This window comes from Eutrigla gurnardus, assembly GCF_963514095.1.
Source record: "Eutrigla gurnardus genome assembly, chromosome: 18".
Lineage (NCBI taxonomy): Eukaryota > Metazoa > Chordata > Actinopteri > Perciformes > Triglidae > Eutrigla > Eutrigla gurnardus.
This window is the reverse complement of record NC_139929.1, coordinates 14,213,932-14,233,041: the sequence shown is the minus strand read 5'-3', so window position 1 is coordinate 14,233,041 and position 19,110 is coordinate 14,213,932.

The following is a 19,110-nucleotide window of genomic DNA, read 5'->3' as shown; positions in this document are numbered from 1 at the left end:
CGGATCGTATCCAACATTTTGGACCCATAAAGACAGCAAGGTGGCACTGTTTTTTGTTATAATACTCTCTAGTGGTCTGAAAAAACCCACCAGCCAATCCACTATTCCCCTTCTTTTGTTTGAGAAAGTTTGCCAAACTACAGTGTTTGAAACTTGGAAAATAACACTCTATATTCATTTTTTAAAGATGTCTGTTTTCAGTCGGAACCAATTAGCTTTGACAGTTCAGAGCATGAAATAATAGTATGAAATAATAGTATGAAGTATTGCACCACAATCATCCAGAAATAGAGTCCCATAAGAGGAAGTCGTACTGAAGTCCAGCAGTTCTCTTCCTCCTGCTGCACCGATGCAATACAATCTGTACTTCTGAGGTCAGAAGTTAATGAAATTCCTGTGTTCAGTTAAATAGTCATTTAGGTAATATACTGTGCTCCATACAAACCAGCCATAAATCATCCTAATTTAATAAATGTAGGAATAATGATGAGACGTCTGGCGAAGACATTTACTCACAGACCTCATCCCACTTTAATAGTCGCAGTGTAAAACAGAAAGACGTCAGATAGCATTTAAATGGAAATGCATCACAGACAATTAGGTCAAATCCTACCTGAGGATTGTGCTCCGGATCACATCTCCTTCCTCTTGTTAGAGACTTTCTCTTTCATCTCTAGAACAACCTGATTATTCACACAGTTGCTTTCCAGGCAACAGAATTAAATCCAGTCAGAGCTGTGGGGTTGTTGTTTTTTTCTGCTAGGAATTCAACTCAAAATCAGCCAAATATTAATTTGGACACATTAGCACATAACATGCATAAGCCAAGATATATATTTTACAAGCAACACTGTTTTCAGTAGGAGGCTTGGTGAAGTGTGAAGGAGAAAATCTGGTGTTTTACAAATCCCCAGTGAATATCATTTTGTTTAGCAACTGAATGGACTGTTGTTGGAAATTTAAAGCCTTTTCAAATATCTCTACGGCTAGCCAGCAGGGGTCTTTTTTTATTTGAGTTGTACATTTCCACACAGAGAGGTGCCAAATCTAAAAAGTTTCGGAACAACAGACTCCTGCTGACTGAGCTCGAAAAGGGAATAAATGAAGGTCAATACTGAAACACTAGAAATATTTTTCTTTGATATTAAATGTTTCTTTATATTTACTACAGTTTTTTTTTATTATTTTTCGAAACCACAAGGTGCACACATCAACTGGAATATTTAGGGTTTTTTTTCTGCTTCTGCTCCAAAGTGTTTCATTATAATCTAGTGCCCCCTAATGGATCTAAAGCATTGGTGCCTCAGACACGACTCGTGAGATGTGAATTTCATAACCAGAAAGACGATAGTCAGTGTCTTGGTATAACCACATTAGTTGTTTGGAGAGTGATACTTTAATGGGTATGCTCGACTAGCATGCCTCCTCTCAAAAGGAAAGCAGCTCCATTTGAGCCCTTCCGAATCAGACAGCGTTCTCCTTTTCTCTGCCGTCACAAAAAGCCCATTTGGCAGAGGCAACAATAAGAGACACTATTGCGAGCGTGGCAGCCAGGGAACATCCAGCATGAAGACAAATCAATGAAATCCATTTGACTTTCAAGCCTCAAAATGCCAAAATGCCAGGGAGTACAAAAAAGGCAGCATTACTCAGTGCCCTATCAAAACCCTTTAATTCTTTGTGACATTTCCCAGCAATTTCCTTCACTATGTAAATGTCTTCCAGCAATCTGATTTAAACAAATGTCATTCATGAGTTAAACAACAACTGATCAGACATTCTTTTATTTGTTTTCCACGTTTTATCTGGTCTCACTGAAAGCAATCTGTAATGATTAAATGAGCTCCGGGGACACGCGTCTGGGAAGAATGTTTTTACCGAAAGAGCAGCTTTTTGTCATCGTCTGTGAACAAAAAAAAAAGAAAAAGAAAATCCATACACACTTATGATCAGAGGTGAATGTTCCTGTGTTCGTAAGATATTACGCCTGGCGGACGTAGTTTTTCATTTTCCCCCCATTGTGGCACCAAACTCCAATAAAAATCCTGCACGGTCTATGCCTCACTTTGAAACCCCTCTCCAGAGGAGCTGCTTTAAAAGTTCAAAGCCGAGGCAGCATGTGACCCACTCCACAACCTGTACAACCTGTCTGCTTGTGGCTGCTGGGGCACATCCGTGCTGGTCTGAGATCTGAGGCGGTCCAGGAGGGGCAGAATGGAAGGGTTTAGAGAGAGGACAGACAAAACACCCAGTCTTCTCTTCCCTGCTGAGGAATGTCATTGTCCAGCAATGCATCGAATTCTGGTCGTGCTAAATATTCTTGAGTCTTGAACGGTGGCCAGACCTTTAAGCCTCAGTGAACGTCAAATAGCCAAATCCACACGGAACCTTCTGGAGCTACTGTGAATGGCACCGAAATGGCCCTTGAGGGCTAATTCATTTTCCAAGCTGACAAAGCACTACCAATCCTGGGATACCCGGACTCAGAGAGCCAAGATCATTTGCTGTATAAATATGAACAGGGAGATGATCGGTGCCAGGGCTCCACTGACGTGTATGTTGACACAGCATCCGTTTGACCGGATTACTGTCCATTACACATCACCGCATCTCATTCTTACTCATCATGACTGACATTATTATCCAATGTAAGATGTGCAGAAGAAGTGGCATATGGAGATGTATTGAGGAAAGATATGACTTTGCTGCACTGACCAGTCAGTCCACCGGGCTGCCATCTCTCGTACTAGCTTTATTTGACTGAGAGTGCCACCTGGTGGTGTAGATCTAAAATGCCACAAATCATTAAAAAATAGTTGTATTTAGTGTATATCTATAATGACATTGTAGACAGATAATAAACATCACAGCCATAGTTGGATATACCAAGGTGTTGTTTTTCGTAATTCCTATAAGAAATATGTGACTTTTTTGAAGAGAAATGGGCATATGGAAGGACCAGGAATGGAACTTCTAATGACAGCTGCATTTATGGGAAATTAAGGACCAAGTGCTTTTTGAGCTGGACTTATAAAGTCAGGATATTTCAGCTTCTGCTGCTCGATTTTCACGAGACATTCTTTCCATGTCTCTTTCGTGCCCACAATCTTAATGGAGGTACAATATGTTCACCAGAAAAAACAACACAAGAGCATTATATTTATTGTATATTGTATTAGCATCAGATGTCCTTCGGTGTTGAAGCTGCTTTCATAATATCATTGACATTAAATGTTAAGTCATAATCAATGATCATAATTCATGCTTACAGGAAACCTTGTTTATCCCCCAAGCTCAACGTGACGTCGAGGCAGAAATCTGTGAAACAGCAGTTGCATAACCATTGATGTGCAATGTCGTAATCAGGGATGTAAAGTGTTTTTAATATTCTCCCAAGCTCAGGAGAGTGTTTTCTAATATTTTCGGTTTCATGTTGAGCAGCGTTCGAAGAGGCATAGCCTCCTCATTTCCGAGCCTGATGAATGATCTCATTTCATAGTGGGAGAAACCCTTAAAGCCCTCTCCGGTCCATATGCCATGATTTGTTGGGCTCAGTCAGTCATCGAGTCATGATCTTGTGGGACTTCATGAAGATTAATAGTTTAATGTGGCACGCCGAGACTTTGTTAACTTGCGTTGAGTTGCCACGCTCTATGAGAGCTATTTCCGTGATTATTTTTCTTCGCCTTCAGCCTGTAACAGGCCCTGATAATGTTTATGGAAGTTTCATTGCTTTTGTTGGACAGTTAAACTGGTCTTTGTGGTTTATGAGGTCATGCAGTTTAAAAGAGCCCGGACAGGGTTTCATGGAGCGTGTGCCTTGATCCACATGCTTAAACCTCGCTTTATTAACGGCACAAACACAAGCATGCTCACTGAAAATCTTTTATCTGTCTCTTGATAGTGAGCCCACTGATCTTCCTCTTGCTAATTAATTTTTATTCACATTCTCAAATGACTTGATTTTTACTGTTATAAACCCAGCATTTATGATGGCAGACAGATACAGCATTATTTTTAATTAGCAAAGATTATGAACATCTTACTCACCATGGGGGGATTAGTTGTAGGAAATGTATTACTTTTTTTTTTCATCTTGCATTGACTGAAATCTCATCAGTGTGCATGTGGATAGACACATCTAGACCACCACAAGTTGACATTTATATAATAGTATTATGAGGAAATGCCTTTAGTAGTTTCACCAACCTTTGTTGGGGCAACAAACGTTTTTTGATCGTATTTCATGAAATATATGAAGAAACGATCAAATCCACAGACATCGTATTGGAACTGGGACCAGCTGCTTAGCTAATTTTAGGTTTTTCCCAAATCACATAATACTGTATATCGCCTCTATCGATACCATCGCTATCAAGCTATGCTGTAGTATTTACAGAGGGCTTTTGAAATTAAGATGTTCGGTTTTACAAACAAATTAATTCACATTTTATCCCCTAGTTTTATCCCCCTATCTGTGACCTAAACGGCCCATCCCCTAGTCTGTGTTTCAGCATAGTGTTCATTTGTTTAACCTATTATTAAGCACCAGGTTATACCATCAAGGGTATCGGGGATGTTGTGGATGTCTGAGCTTAGGGAATAACAGAGTGCTGATGAGGCTAATTCAGCCCCAAGGTACTGAGGTCCCTCCTAACCTTTAAAGTTGTGCTGAAGTGAAAAATGCATCACATACCCAGGCATATTGTACACCCATTTAAAAAAAAATTCCCCACCAAAAAAAAATCTATTCTTTGTATTTTTGACATCACGATCCAGTGTTTTATTCTTCCTAGAAAACAAAATATGATGCAGGTTTAAATCAGCTCAAACCAACCAATTTCAACAAATATCATCAATCTGCAACAAGTTCTGTACCGAGCTGGAGAAGGTGGTGAGCTAATCTTCTAAACAATCAAATCAAATACCTCCCAACTTTGTCCCGCTTGCCTGTCTCACTCAGAAATACATCACCATACGGGAGATAGATTCTCTGGAAATGCTGTTTCAGCTCAACTTTATGATGTGATTTTTAAATTGGATTTGTATGAGTTAGCTTTAAGCATATCCTTAATAGCTTCCAAGCTTTCGCTATTTGAAATGCCCCTCAAAGCAATGTAACATTTAGCTTCCAATGATTTGATGTTATTGAGCATAGGAGTCCATCCCCGCAACTTCTGCAATTAAATTGCTGTGGCTCGATGGTCAGACAGAAGCAAGAAATAACCAGACAGTTGTCAGGGGGCAACAACAGTAGCAGGGAGAACATGATGAGAGGGGGGTGGGGGGGAACTGAACAAAACTGGAGGCAGGAGGAGAGGTGAGGAGGTGTAGAGAGGAGGGGGAGGCTTGTTTCAGACGCCTATGTCAAGGGGGGCTTACACTAATGATCTCTCAGTATCTGTCAGCGGGGCCCGTCTCAGCAGGTAGAGGGAAACATGTCAGCCAGTGAGGCAGCAATCAGGGAGTACCCAGCAGCTACACATGCCGCTGCCTGACACCCAATACACGTCTCATACACGGACACAGAAGATGCGTCTTCATCACATGATGACAAATCTCTTCTGTTACGTGTGCTATATTTATTCATACAATTAACCTAAAACCTGCCGACTCCCAGACCAGGAGAGCTTTGCTCCTCAGGTTGCATCTTTTTGACTCTCGATTAGACTCGCCAGCATCTCAAGGCTGCAATGACAGACACTAAGAACCTCATTAGAGGCAGAGAGAGACAGAGAGAGAGAGAGAGAGAGAGAGAGAGAGAGAGAGAGAGAGAGAGAGAGAGAGAGAGAGAGAGAGACGGAGACAGCAGCAAATTGCCAGGGAGCTCATTTAAATGCATGTGTGGTGTGGTGGGGGCAGAAGGGGGGTATAGGGTAGTAGCCTAGTAGTGGAGGGGTGGCTGCAGCGGGAGAGTGCAGTTGCAGGTCTGAGGCCAGGACTCCCGCCACTATCTGCCATCGCGGCGGCTCCGTGAGCCTGCATATGTGTGTACTATGCGTGTGACAGGCTGTCAAAGCCACCAGTAAGGCAGACTGGGCCTGCCTCGGCATGTCACTAAACACAACACCGTCTCACTGCTGAGGGGTAATTAGTGGGATGCGGAGGAGGAGGGAGGCAGGGGGAGATGTCGAAGCCAGGAGACAAGACAAGACCATGGGGAGTGTAGTTTTAAAAAGGATTCATGTTACATTTTGCCGAAACATTTTGTAAAGTTTTTTTTTTTCAACCAATCTAATAGAGAGGTATGTCTAAGGGGTCGCGGTTTGTTCTATTTGCACAAACTCTGGAATTCCTTCTTGTGTCCCGCATGATTTAGAGATTTGACACTATGTTAAAAGCAGTGTAAAGACCAGTGGCAGTTCTACTACTTTCTCATAATTCATGTAGTGATGAAGCCAGGGCTGAAGTGCCTTAAACCTTAAACCTGCATCCTCTCTAATGGCCATCAGGGGGAGACGCCTCTGGTTGTAAAAAGAAAACAGATTGCATGGAAGTCAATAAGAAAAAAGACCCTACTTCTCTTTTGATTTATTATCTCACTAAACATTGTTTCTCAATCACTAGTTTTAAGTCTTCTTCAATACAGCATTATGTCCACTCCCCAGTGGCAGTACCAACAAGAGTCTAGAGCCAAGCCAATGGCTCTGTGAGGCTCGACTTAGGAACAGTGGAGTTTTGAGCTCAATGCTGATCTCAGCATACTACAGACAAGTGAACATGTGAAAATGGTGATGGCAGGTATATTTACTATGTTCACTTATTTAAGTGTGTTACAGTGTGTTAACACTAAATGCAAAGCACAAAGGTGACACATAGTGCCTTTAAATGCTACCAACAGTAACTGTGGTTCAGTTTCATGCCATCCAGTCACCACTGTGGTGCTCATGTAGGCTGCCTCGACCCCTAATCTTCTGTTTTAGTGACACTTTCGTCATAGGCCGGAGTCAGACGCAAATGGATTGAGTCATGCTAATGTAATAACAGGGTTATGCTGTTCACACTGACAGCTTTGTCACCTGATGTTAAACCTATTAGTCTACACTACATAAGAGTCCAAGAAATCCAAGTAACACATGCGAGAAGTCCACTGCAGTGGACAGAGGCAGATGTCAAAGGCAGATGCAATGGCCTCATTGGCTTGAACATCAGTAAATCTTGTCTGGTTTTAGGTCTACGACATGTGTAAGACCCGCGTAGAAAAGATGGAAAATTAAGTCTTCATTTGGAACAGAGAAGGATATTAATTTTCCTTGAATAAAAACATGTTGATTAATTGAGGAACAGATGGAAGTTTTGAATGTGTTTAGTGCTAATTAGCGAATGTTTGCATGCTAACATGCTAAACATTGTGCAAATGTTAGCATGGCTGTAGATGCGTATGTTACATTGTGCATCCTAACAGTAAAAGTACATGTATTTAAAGCCAAGATGACAGACATAGCTTTAAGTCAGCGACCTCTGCTTTATCAGTTTGACTCCCTAATCACTCCCATGCAATAATCTTCACATCTGCCAGACAGCACTCAGGCAGCCGGACAGCTTTATCATGATGGTGACTCTCCCCGAGGACAGGGGGCTACAGGACTAGAAGTCTGGCCTAGCTAACAGCAGGCTTCTGGCAACAAGTTGTGATGGATGAGCCATGTAAAATGGTAACTAACTCGAGATCGGCCTCTAGAGGGGTGTAAATTTAAAATCAGCTGGCACTGTTGCATCTGTGTGTCCCTCTGGAACATTGGTGAAGCAAGCCAAGATGAATTTCTGGGTTAAATTCATTCAAGTATTTTGTTGTTATATTCCTTAAGTGTTCTTATGCATTTCCAGCATTTTCTCCAATACTTCTGTGCAGATGTTTTTCCATGGTTTTATATAATTCCATTAAGTATTAGCTTACTCCTTTCTCCGTTAAATAAGAAGGCAGCAATATTAAATGTAAGAAGAAGTTTTAAGCTTCTCATTGAAACAGCTGGATTAGCTTTTACTATCTAAATTAGACGTCTCAGGAATAGTTTTATGTTTGACTGTTTCTGAGCCAGAAATCCTTGTAATTTAAAATGTGTCTTTAATTGTGGTGCACGGATGTCAGTTACCATTACGTTAATGAAAAACATGAAGTTTGAGACAAGACAATGCAACCCCCTTCCCCTGCTTCCAGTACTCCCCCACTCAACCCTCTGCATGCTTCCAAACATCTACACATGACTTACACACATCGGAGCCAGTGTTGAGCCAGGAAAATATATGCCAGGTATTTTTTTATTGTGTATCGGCGAGCACACACACATTCACAAAGACCAATCCATCTCAGCCCCTTGCAACCTAGTTTTCAGACAGAGCCAGACAGTCTGCTATCTCTATTAAGCTGGTATCCCTGAAGAGCCTTTTTTTCCTGCTGCCAGACCTGGAGCACAGCTGATCCCCCAAGACCATCAATCTGAGCAGATCTGCTGCTGGAGCGCAACAAGTCTCCTCATATTCCCTCCTACCTTTTCTGCAGACGCGTAGGCGAATAAAAGTGTAGACAGTGTTAACATGCTGACTGGACGGCTGCAGTTAAAATGAATTGTAACGTTAACCGCCAGTGTCAATAAAGGATTGGTTGTTAATGATTAGCAATCCCAGACATGCAACGTTTGCAAGATGTAACTCAGACACTCTGTTACTAACAGAAAATGGAATGCATCTATTCTGTTATTAACATATTAAGTGCAGTATATTACCCTTTATAGTACGTAAATATTTGCTCCAGAGATTACAGTGAACCAAGTAAATCATACTGTATTCTTGGAAAGAATATGCTTCCATGTGGCCACTAGGTGATAGCAAAGTCCCACAACTGGGATGAACTGGGTTCAGCACCAACAGTCGAAACAAAAATCAATAAGATATTCAGAAAAAAAAATACTCCTACCATATTGTATTCTTTTAGTGTATCACCAACATTATCCCAGTTCTTACTATATGTTACTCCGAACTGGAACAAGCTGATATACCACCAAGAAAAATGTAAAGAGTTTAGGTTTATCCTGCACTACATCCCTGACGGAGAGAAGCTAATGCGGACCAAATACAGTCTGTCATAGCTATGGGGAGAAATTACCCTTCATTTCCTCAAAATGTGAATCACAGCCTCTCTTTGCCAAAAACGACACATCTCCTCTCCCTGTTTTCTCTCTTTCCTTCTCTCAAACCATCTGTGGAAAATTGAGTTACTTGCCATTTGGAGGAGTGACATGTCAGGCGGCCCGCGCATCACATGATGCATGCACGGCGCTTTTAACTGACAGATGAGACGAGAGATGAGGACACCAGTGCGGCTGTCAATGCTGTGATTGAACACAATCTGGGCTGATCCTAGATAAGCACTGGGTGTTCACCATTAGGGGCTGGGCCACACTTGTGCATGTAAAACTCTGGTTTCTACATGGGGAAATAAGCTATTCTGGTATTGAATTTGAAGCCATTCCTGGAGGATGTTAAATATTCTTCCCCAGCTGTATTTCATTTTCCACGCATGTGATTTAAGTCTGCATTCTGTATATTTTTGCAGCCATGTGAACGTACTTATCTATAGTACATGACAGTGACTCATGGGAGTAAATAACAGACTGGACATTCTCTCTGAGATCAAATATAGACTTGAAGTTAGTCCACACACAAGAGGGAAAATGTGTTAACGTGTTTTTTTTATGTATCACCATTACATCTTTGCACCTGCAACAATGGTGTCATGAAGGCTAATCAATGGATGTCATTATCTTCAATATTCAAGCCACCTGCCCATCTAATCTAACTCATTCACACGCCGTCACACATTGATGGCACATCCTTCAGGGGCAATTTGGGGTTTGTTTGCATACCCTGAACTGAGATCAAACCTCCGATCGGAGGACGACATGCTCTAGCTCTGAGCTACATAGTCTGGGTGTCCACACAAATTGAACCCACATTGGATTGTTGAATATCGGATTGAATTCTCATGAAGAACTAATAGTTTTGCTGAAATGATAACTGTTACTTGCACAAGAAAGTATCACACTGGTTCCCTCAACAAAGATCCACTTGTGCTCATGTGGTGTAGTTCGTTTTTATAGCTCGATGCTAGCTTTTTAGACTTTTAGACGCATAGACTGGAGTTGCCAGAGTGTCGACCAACCCAAAGCAAACTGTTGTCTGAAATATCATTATATGTAAATAAGATGTTCCTTCATTGGAAACCATTGGAATCAAGTCTTCACAAATCACAGTCCACTGCAGGCAAGTGATGTGACCACTCCTAGCAATCGTGTCCGTGTTCTGGATCACCCTTGTCAAACAAAGCAGCGACTTCTGTGTTCCAACTGAGGCTTTGAAACTTTTCTAATAGCTTATTGTCACAAAAGTGGTTTTGTTCATTTGTTATGAATTGTTGTAGCTCTGACAAAGGAGACGGTGTTTGCACATATTTTTATAGCCAGGCCGAAATGTAGCCGGATGTCTTAAGAGGCGTGTGGCCAGGTAAACACACCTGGTTCAATAATGTGGACTTCAGTCACTGCATACAGGTGACTAAATGTAAACACTGTGGGATGGAGACGCTGAAGAGCAGGATACTGATTTCAAAGTGTGACCAGAACAGAGTGGACGTCCACCTACATTACTGGTGAAATTTTCCTTTAACATTAGAGATGTCACTTAGATGTTATTACTGGCTCCTCAGTGACAGATGCGTCGCAGTGCTGATATAATAGGTCGGAAATATGATCACATAAACAACTATGTGGCTGGTAAACTACACGCGCTCATCCATCACTTCCACTTTGAGTCCGCATGCAATCAATCACAGCCGAGCCACGGCATCATAATGGAGCCGCGGCTCTGGACGGAGGAGGATGCTATCCATCACTTTGAAGGTAATGTGACACGGAGAACATTTGCAGACAGGCTGAGGGGATTGAGTCAAATAAAGTGCTCTGTCCTTTGAAGTTACACCTTCAACGGGCTAATGATGAGGAAGATGAGGCTTTATTAAATCTTCCTGGGTAGTACACTAAACATTAAACGAGATTAGTCTTGGCCTCACATTGAATCTTGTATAGAAGATGAGGTTATTATACATGGATGTGACATGGATCATTCTGTTTTAAATTACTTTCTTGAATAAAAGTCCTTTTAATACGTTTGATCTCCTTTAGTCCCTTTTTGGTTAGTTTTTATGAACATTTCTGAAGGTAGATTTACTTTTTTTGAAACAACCCAAGCATCAGAAAAAAAAGAAAATGCTGTCATTGTATGGCTCTGCAAACAACAGGATACACTGAATACCGTTTTATTGCCAGAAAAATTTCATGACTGTGTCATATCCGCCCCGTATCACACTTGCAGAAAGGCACAAACGTGATTGGTTAGGTTTCAGAAACAATAATACTTGGTTATGGTTAGAATAGTGTAAAAATAACTAGCGTAAACAAACTGCCCTTAACAGACTTCCCACGTAGTGTTGAGTAACAAGTGTAGCAATGTTACATATCAAGTGTAAAGTGACCGTTTACTTTTGGTTTCACAGAGGACAAGAACAGCAACTCCTGGGTGAAAGTCCTGTGTTTGTTTGTCCATCAACTCTCCCAACCATCCATGGACTTTTTGTCACACTCGTTATTATACCACGTAACTTTCAATAACGCTCGCTTGATAAACTATAGTGCGTGTTGTTGGTCAACTTACAATGCAACATTTGTCACACTTTTATGGGAATGGTAACCTTAATTCAACTCTTTTGCGAAGCCCTTTAGCTCGGTGTGTTCCAAGTGATCAAAGTGCACACAGCTAAATGCCTCTTAAAGTTTCCCGTAAGGCCGGACAGAGAAGGGATGGGTGGTGGCCTGCTGGCCTGCCCTTTTCAAAACCCAAGGCTACTTTCCCTCGATCCACAGAACAACTCTTGACAGGCCTAGGTGGTATTTTATTATTTCAGTTCATTCTGTCTATTCGGACTCTATAATTACTCCCTACATGTCATTTAACCCTGCCTTTTTTTTTCAAATTACATGTCTGACCCTCTCCTGGGGATAGGATTTCCCTGCCATGTATTTTAACATACTCTATTTTAAACCCACTCTCTGTTATTATTTTTCATTTTGGCTTTTTCCTTTAATCATTGTGCTATGATCTTGCTTTTGGTATTTTGTCTGGAACCGAGAGCTAAAATGTTGAAAATTTGAGGCAAAGTCAGTGCGTGTTGAGTCATTCCGAAAACCCGCTCAAAACAGTGACGGGGTTTGTAGTAGGGCAACAGATGTGTGTTTGTTTGTGTCCGCATTTGGATTGAAAGGCCTGTGTGTCATCCCCAAACACAACAAAAAAATAGCATTTAAGAGAGCTGTCAGTTACCACACCATGATTACCACATTCATGTCATCCTGTATATACGCAGTCTGAAACGATTACTGCACTGATTCACCACAATTATAGAAATGGTTTCAAAAACCCGACCAGTAAAAACTAAAAACCAAATCCCTACATTGTGAGTACAAACAATCAAATTGTGGGACCCGCAGGGATGTCATTTCCAAGAGAGTTCCTCCTCTAATTTTAAACCAAAACATCACATTATTGGACTGATGCCTGTCTAAAGGAGAGGCAGAGAAAGAGAGAGCGACAGGCCTTTCAGCGCCTTTGTTTATGTGAGCGTTACAGGCACGATTCCCACAAACGTGGATGGGAGCCCTTTGTAAGCGGGGGCTTGAGCGAAGCTGCTGTTCGTCTGCCAATCTAAATACAACAAGGGCCCCGCGGTAGGCTTCGCCGCCATCTCTAATTCTGGCTTTGGCTTTTGGCGGAGAGTGGTTCGAGGCCACACCGCCGCATGCAGCCAGCGAGGGAGGAACATTTCTGTAGCTGGCGAAAGATACGGACCGCACGTATGGATACGCACTGTACACCACACACATCGACACGCAGATGAACACTGGGCAAAACCATGATGCAATAATGGATTTCAATGCAATATGAAGTCCAGACCACGACCGAAAGGATGCCAGGCCACATCAGAAAAACTGCAGCAATGCCTTGATGTGAATATGGGATTGCTGAAGATTTTGAGGCCATGCATCATACAACAGAATGTATGTGTCCTATTTAGATCTATCCGTTTCAACATCTGACCCTTTACAGCATACAAAGACCCACACAAGTTCCAAATAAGCTCAAGACTTGATACAATTATGTCAAGGACAACAGAAAAGTGGTCTGGAGACTTTGCTTATCAGGTCCGTGTTTGTCCCACTTAACTTAAATGATGAAAGTCTTTGGTTTCTAGTGTGCAGTCTTTCCACGGCATCAAGGAAACGAGTTTCACATGACATCAGATCACTGCTGGTAAACTTGTCTTCACAGTAGAACATGTGAAATGCGGACGCTCTGCTCTGTCAACTTGGGTGTGATCTGGCAAGCGTCATATTTCATAAGGAAGCTGATAATTAATAACCACTGTGTCACCTACAGGTGTGAACACAATGTGGACGTTGTCACAGACAACACTAGGGGGAGCCATGCCATAGCAGGAAATTACCAAGAAGTCCCCCCCCTTAAAATACCTAAATGAAAGTTTCACTCCCAAGTGAACCGCTCATAAAAGGACAGCTCTCGTCTTTCTGTCTCTTGTTAGGGATGCCGCTGATGTGTGACTTGTCCTCGTCCATCAGTACGCACTCTTAACACAGCCTTGTTGTTAAAGTTGGTGGTAAACTTAATGGAGGCCCTGTTCATTAAGCCCATGGAGGGAACTGGGGACAGGCTAATGAGAAAGGCGCCTTTGACAGACCAAGGCTGGCTGTGATAATTGGCCGAAACTAAAAAAAAGGGCCACTGACAAACAAGGAGTTAAAACGGACAGAAGTTCTGAGCTTCCCCGTTTTCCCCACCTAGCCATGTTTTGCAGTGTTTTCCACAGATTTCTCGGTTGAGTGGCCACACATAAATTGATACAAATCCATAATCCAGATTCAGGCTTAAATTCGTCTCTCTCTCGGCTGCTTTTCCTCACAGGAGTGTGTTGCGTATTGATCCGAGCCTGAATAATTGAGAGGCTTAAGCTAAGCAAGCATGTGAGGGAAATGGTACAGAATAGTACATCCCAAAATTGGGCATCACATTTGAAGTGCAAAGAGCTGCAGTGTAAGTCAATAATAAATTGGGCCTTTTTGGTTTTGCAAAATTCACGACAGTTTGTTTCTTGGAAGTTTAGTAATTGTTATGTATGCTGGACAACCGGCTGTTTCCAGATAACGTGACATTAACAACACAAGGTTTGTCAGTTTGCAGCTCTGTAAACTCAAAGCCTGGATGTTTGTCATTATGAAACATTTAAAAGCAATCTAATGTAATTCACAGGACACCTCACTGAGTCCACGTTCCCAGGCCCCCCGCCCTCTACTGCTCCTGAAGGGACTTATTAAAATCCATATTTTTCCACCAGACCATGTAAAAGATTTAGGAAACAGGGTGCACCTGGTGCAGCGACTGTTGCTGGGGATGGTTGTTATGTGCCATGTTTAGCTAAACGAAAAGAAAAAGGGTGGAAAAAAATACCACAACTTCAAATTGTGACTCAATCTTAACACTCTGCCCTAAAGTACACAAACTAAATGTTTTTATACATGTAACTGATTTTTTAATTAAAGTATTGACATATGAATCACAGTTCTCCAATGTAACCGAAACCTCCTGTGGAGCGTTTATATGTGAAACATCTGCCAACACAGAAATCTGACACTGTGTGTAGCAGTTGGTGCATTAAGATTTTCTGTAGATGTGATATTGGGATTTAGTCTGGATTAGTTTAGCAAAACAGCTAAACCGATTTCCCAAATTCCACGAATGACTCATTAAAAACATTGGAAATATTAAAGTAAGTGAAGCACAAAGTACTAGAATAGGTACTTACAAAAGGGTTACACCATCATTACACACCAGCACATTGTGTTCTGCATTCTCTTTTACATCATCCATTAAGCAGTCAACTGTGCAAACATTGAACCCCATTACCATGAAAGCACTGTATGGTTCGTTAATGTTTAAAAAAAGAATCCTGCAAGATTAGAATACAATTGAATTGCAATTCAATGTTTTATGTTTTGTCCTGGCTAATAATTATGATGGTTCAATATGCGTTTGGGCAGCCAGTTAAAATAGTTTGTCATATCAACTTTATTCCAATGACCACAACATGTGTAGGTTAACTGCAGTCATGTAATGGGAAGGGAAAGGAAGCTTCCTGTTACTCCAACTTCACTATTCCCAGACAGTTGCTTGTGTAGTAGTGGAACGTTGAATGCATGTTGAATGACCAGAATAAAGATTAGTGAGTGCAGCCTTTTATTTTGAAGGATACAAGTTAGCACTTCCACCAATCGGTTTTTCTTATGTTTTTAACTGTTGAATATGGTTGTACATTCTTTAGTAGTTGTATAAGCAAGTTTATTGGTGACATTAAAGGGTTGATAGATTTTTTTAAGAGGGAAGTTGTTGTCCCACAACACAATGCAGAGCTAGACCCATTACACTAGCACACTATTTTAGCTAAGCTTTTCATTTTTTTCTTAGCTATTGTTGTCACACTCCATAACTGATTGTAGTGGAAATATCACCTTTTTAAGTCAATGTGGGAAATTTCTTGGCAAACAGTTGCTTATGGATTAACATTATTATTCATCTGGAGTCGTCTTTCCAAGTGCAAGTCCAATATGCACTCTTTTAGCTCTGTTTTGGACTGTCTAACTCCCAGTGGGAAGTAACAAAGTACAAATACTTTGTTACTGTACTTAGCAGAATTTTACGGGTATTTGTACAATTTTGTACTCCTTTTACTCCCTACATTCCATTGTTTTTCACATTAAAACAAATATCTGTACTTTCTACCACTCACATTTCCAAAACAGGCTTGTACTTTAGTATTAATGCATTTGAAGGGGTTTTTACATTTTTTTGTGTTTTTTTTGTTATTCATATGACGTGAGTAGAATGGTAGTATGTCCTTCATACTTTACTTTAAACTTCAAGTACCATATCACAGCCTGTGCTTTTTCACTTTTACTTGAGTAAAGAAGTGAATCAGTACTTCTACTTTTACCAGCGTCTTTTTGAACACAAGTATATGTACTTCTACTTTAGTATAGAATGTTGTACTTTTGATATTTCTGCCAACTATATATATGGCTCTTTAGCTTCTAAATTCTCCACTATGTCCACCAGCTAGCCATTGTACAGTATACAGTAAGGTGGTAAGGTACAGTATAGTAGTTAAAGCTCTGCTGTCTGCACAGTAACAACACAACAAGAGCAGTGAGAGGAAAACAAAATGGTAAAGATGCGACTGGACAGCCAAACCATGAGCTGAAACTCACTATAAAGTTCAGTAAAGACGAGGGGAGCAGTATATTCAGGTGATAACTCAATTGAAGCTGCTTTAACAAGTGAAACCAGTTTAATTGGATGTATAACTGTGGAAGAAAGAGAAGCTATATGGTTTAAGGGGGATTCCACTGGCCTCCTGTACCAGCTTCACCTTCCTGTGATTCAGGGTGACCCGGGTGTTCGTGACATTTTCTGACTGCAATCATACACCGCGGAAATAAGTGCAAAGTTTTCCTTCACAGCAGAAGCTCTCACCACTTCTGTCACCCATCCAGTACACTCTTTGCACCCATCTACAGTGGGTCCCCTGCTTCTCCAATATCTCTCGCTCTTTTCTTTGCTGTCTAACTCTCTCTCCACATGTCACCGAGCCACACTGGGGAAGACAGACGTGGAACAGACCGGCAGCTGATGATGAAATATGACCCGGTGATTTGTGGGTTGTCTGCTGTTGAAGATGTTAGTGAAAGAGAGTCCTCAGACGTGTAGTGGGAAGCTGCACAGATGGGGGAGAATTTTTCTTCTTCTTTGCACATTGCATAACCTCCACTTATGAAAGGAGACAGCCCACTGAGAGACAATTTCCTGTATCTATCTCACGTGGGCTTGGCCACGATCCCGCCCCTTTAGGAGACTAGCGGGGGGTCCTGAGTCTATTAACTCCAATGGTAGAATGTGAACACAGATTCTTCATTCGCTCCATCATCACCAAAGTAAAATTTGGACCCATTTTACACAAGCCACATATCTTCCGAACATTCTGACACAAAAGACATTTTTCAAACACAAATCAGGAGGAAATTTATTTAGTTTGAGGCCTCTCTGTTTTCCACCATACTGTTTTGGATGTAGTTACCGTGACATAACCTATTGATTTGGGCACTGAAAAGTTTGCCATTTTGACTGTTGCCATCTTGGTTTTTAGCGGTTGCCAACTTGTATTTTTTTTGGCAACCAAAAGTGACACAAGAGTGTAAAGAACAACCAAAAGCTGAATAATTACAAGGTAGCCATGCACTAAAGCTTACCTTGACAGGAAGACTTGCAACGAGCAATTGAGACCATAAACTCATGTTTACAATATTTACTGAGATAATAAATCAAGTGAGAAGTAGGGTAATTTTTTTCCATGCAATCAGACTTTTTGCAACCAGGAGTCACCACCTGCTGGTCATTAAACAGAATGCAAGCATAGAGCTTTCAGATCTGGAGGTTGCCGCCAGGTCACAGCAACACACTCTCACAAGATCTGGCAACTTATGTATTTATGAGTACCGTAGTTAACTCATTTTCATAATGCTAAATATGGCTGTTCGCTGTGTAAATATATAATGTTAGCAAAACAAAATAGAAATACATTATGCAAATATAACCACATACAACATTGCAGCCTGCTATTTGGTTCTTGGTTTACACTCACTGTTCTCATCAGCATAGTTTGCAGCAGCAGCAGGAAGCTGTTTTCAACAACAGCAAAAAAGTAGATAAACCCTCAGAACACTGCCTTCTTAACACTAAACAGAAAATAAAACTAATCAGCAGGCAAAGAGCAAGATATTTATCGTAGAAGTTCATCAAGACTGAACTAGCTGAAAGGAAATTGAATGTTAATTACAATCATAGCTCTCAGTGTTAGGGTTGATTGACTACCAACATTGCTCAGGAGTAGCAGCCAAATCACCCCTTCCAGCTATTCTGAGCCAGAACCTTTACCATTGGTACATACTGATTTCTAGAAATATAGCATTTAAGGGCTCCCATTAGTGGCAGGAAACCCCCAGAGGGCACTGTTATATCCAGGATTTTTAGAACATCCCAGAGGTACTTGATCATGTTTACTCCACTAGCACCGTAGAGGGCACTTTATCTTATCTACCATAGGAGCATCTAAGAGAGCATTTTGACACATCTTCTCCACTGGTAGGCACCCCAATTTATCATGTTTTACCTAGGGGCATCAAAGAGGTCATTTTTCCTGCCTTCCTGTTTGCATCAACTATAACTCATACACTTTCCACTCTTTTGAAAAGTCAACAGTAACGAGCCATGATGCCAAATTGCAAGAATTATTCTGGCATTTTGTTTTAATTCGTTTGGAGATGGGTGGTGGGGGGAAGCTATCCATGTAGACCGTTGCAGGAGCCTTGTTGGTCATTTGTTATTCATTCATTTAGTGCTGACATGAAAGTCAGCGAGGTGGAGAGAATGAAACAAGGACTAGCTTGTGTGTGTGTGTTTCAATCTAGACTCGAGACCTGAGTTGAGATGGCAGAGATTTGGCAGAGGAATTTCCTCTGCTACGCTGCATTTACTCCGTTCTCTTACCCTATGTCATTACAGGTGATGTAAACTGGCATGTTTCCCCCAGATGACAAAAAGTGGGCATGCAGCTGGATATCAAAGGATGGTGACTCTATGCTTTTCAGGGTAAATGTCATGATTTCATTCGGTTGAGTACTGTGGAAATAAAGACATCATTGAAAAACACCTGATGACCACATTTGTTTTAAATGGACTTAAGGATTAAACTGTCGGCTTTGCCAGGCTCATTATCTTTGTCACTACAAAATTAATTTGTGTTCAAGATAATACAACACAAGTTATATTTTCAATGCATGATACACTATTATATTAATCTTCCTTGTCTGCAAGGTTTTTGACAATGTCAGCAAATAAATACAGTTGGTTAAGGTGCAGGTGCAAAGAATAGCTTTC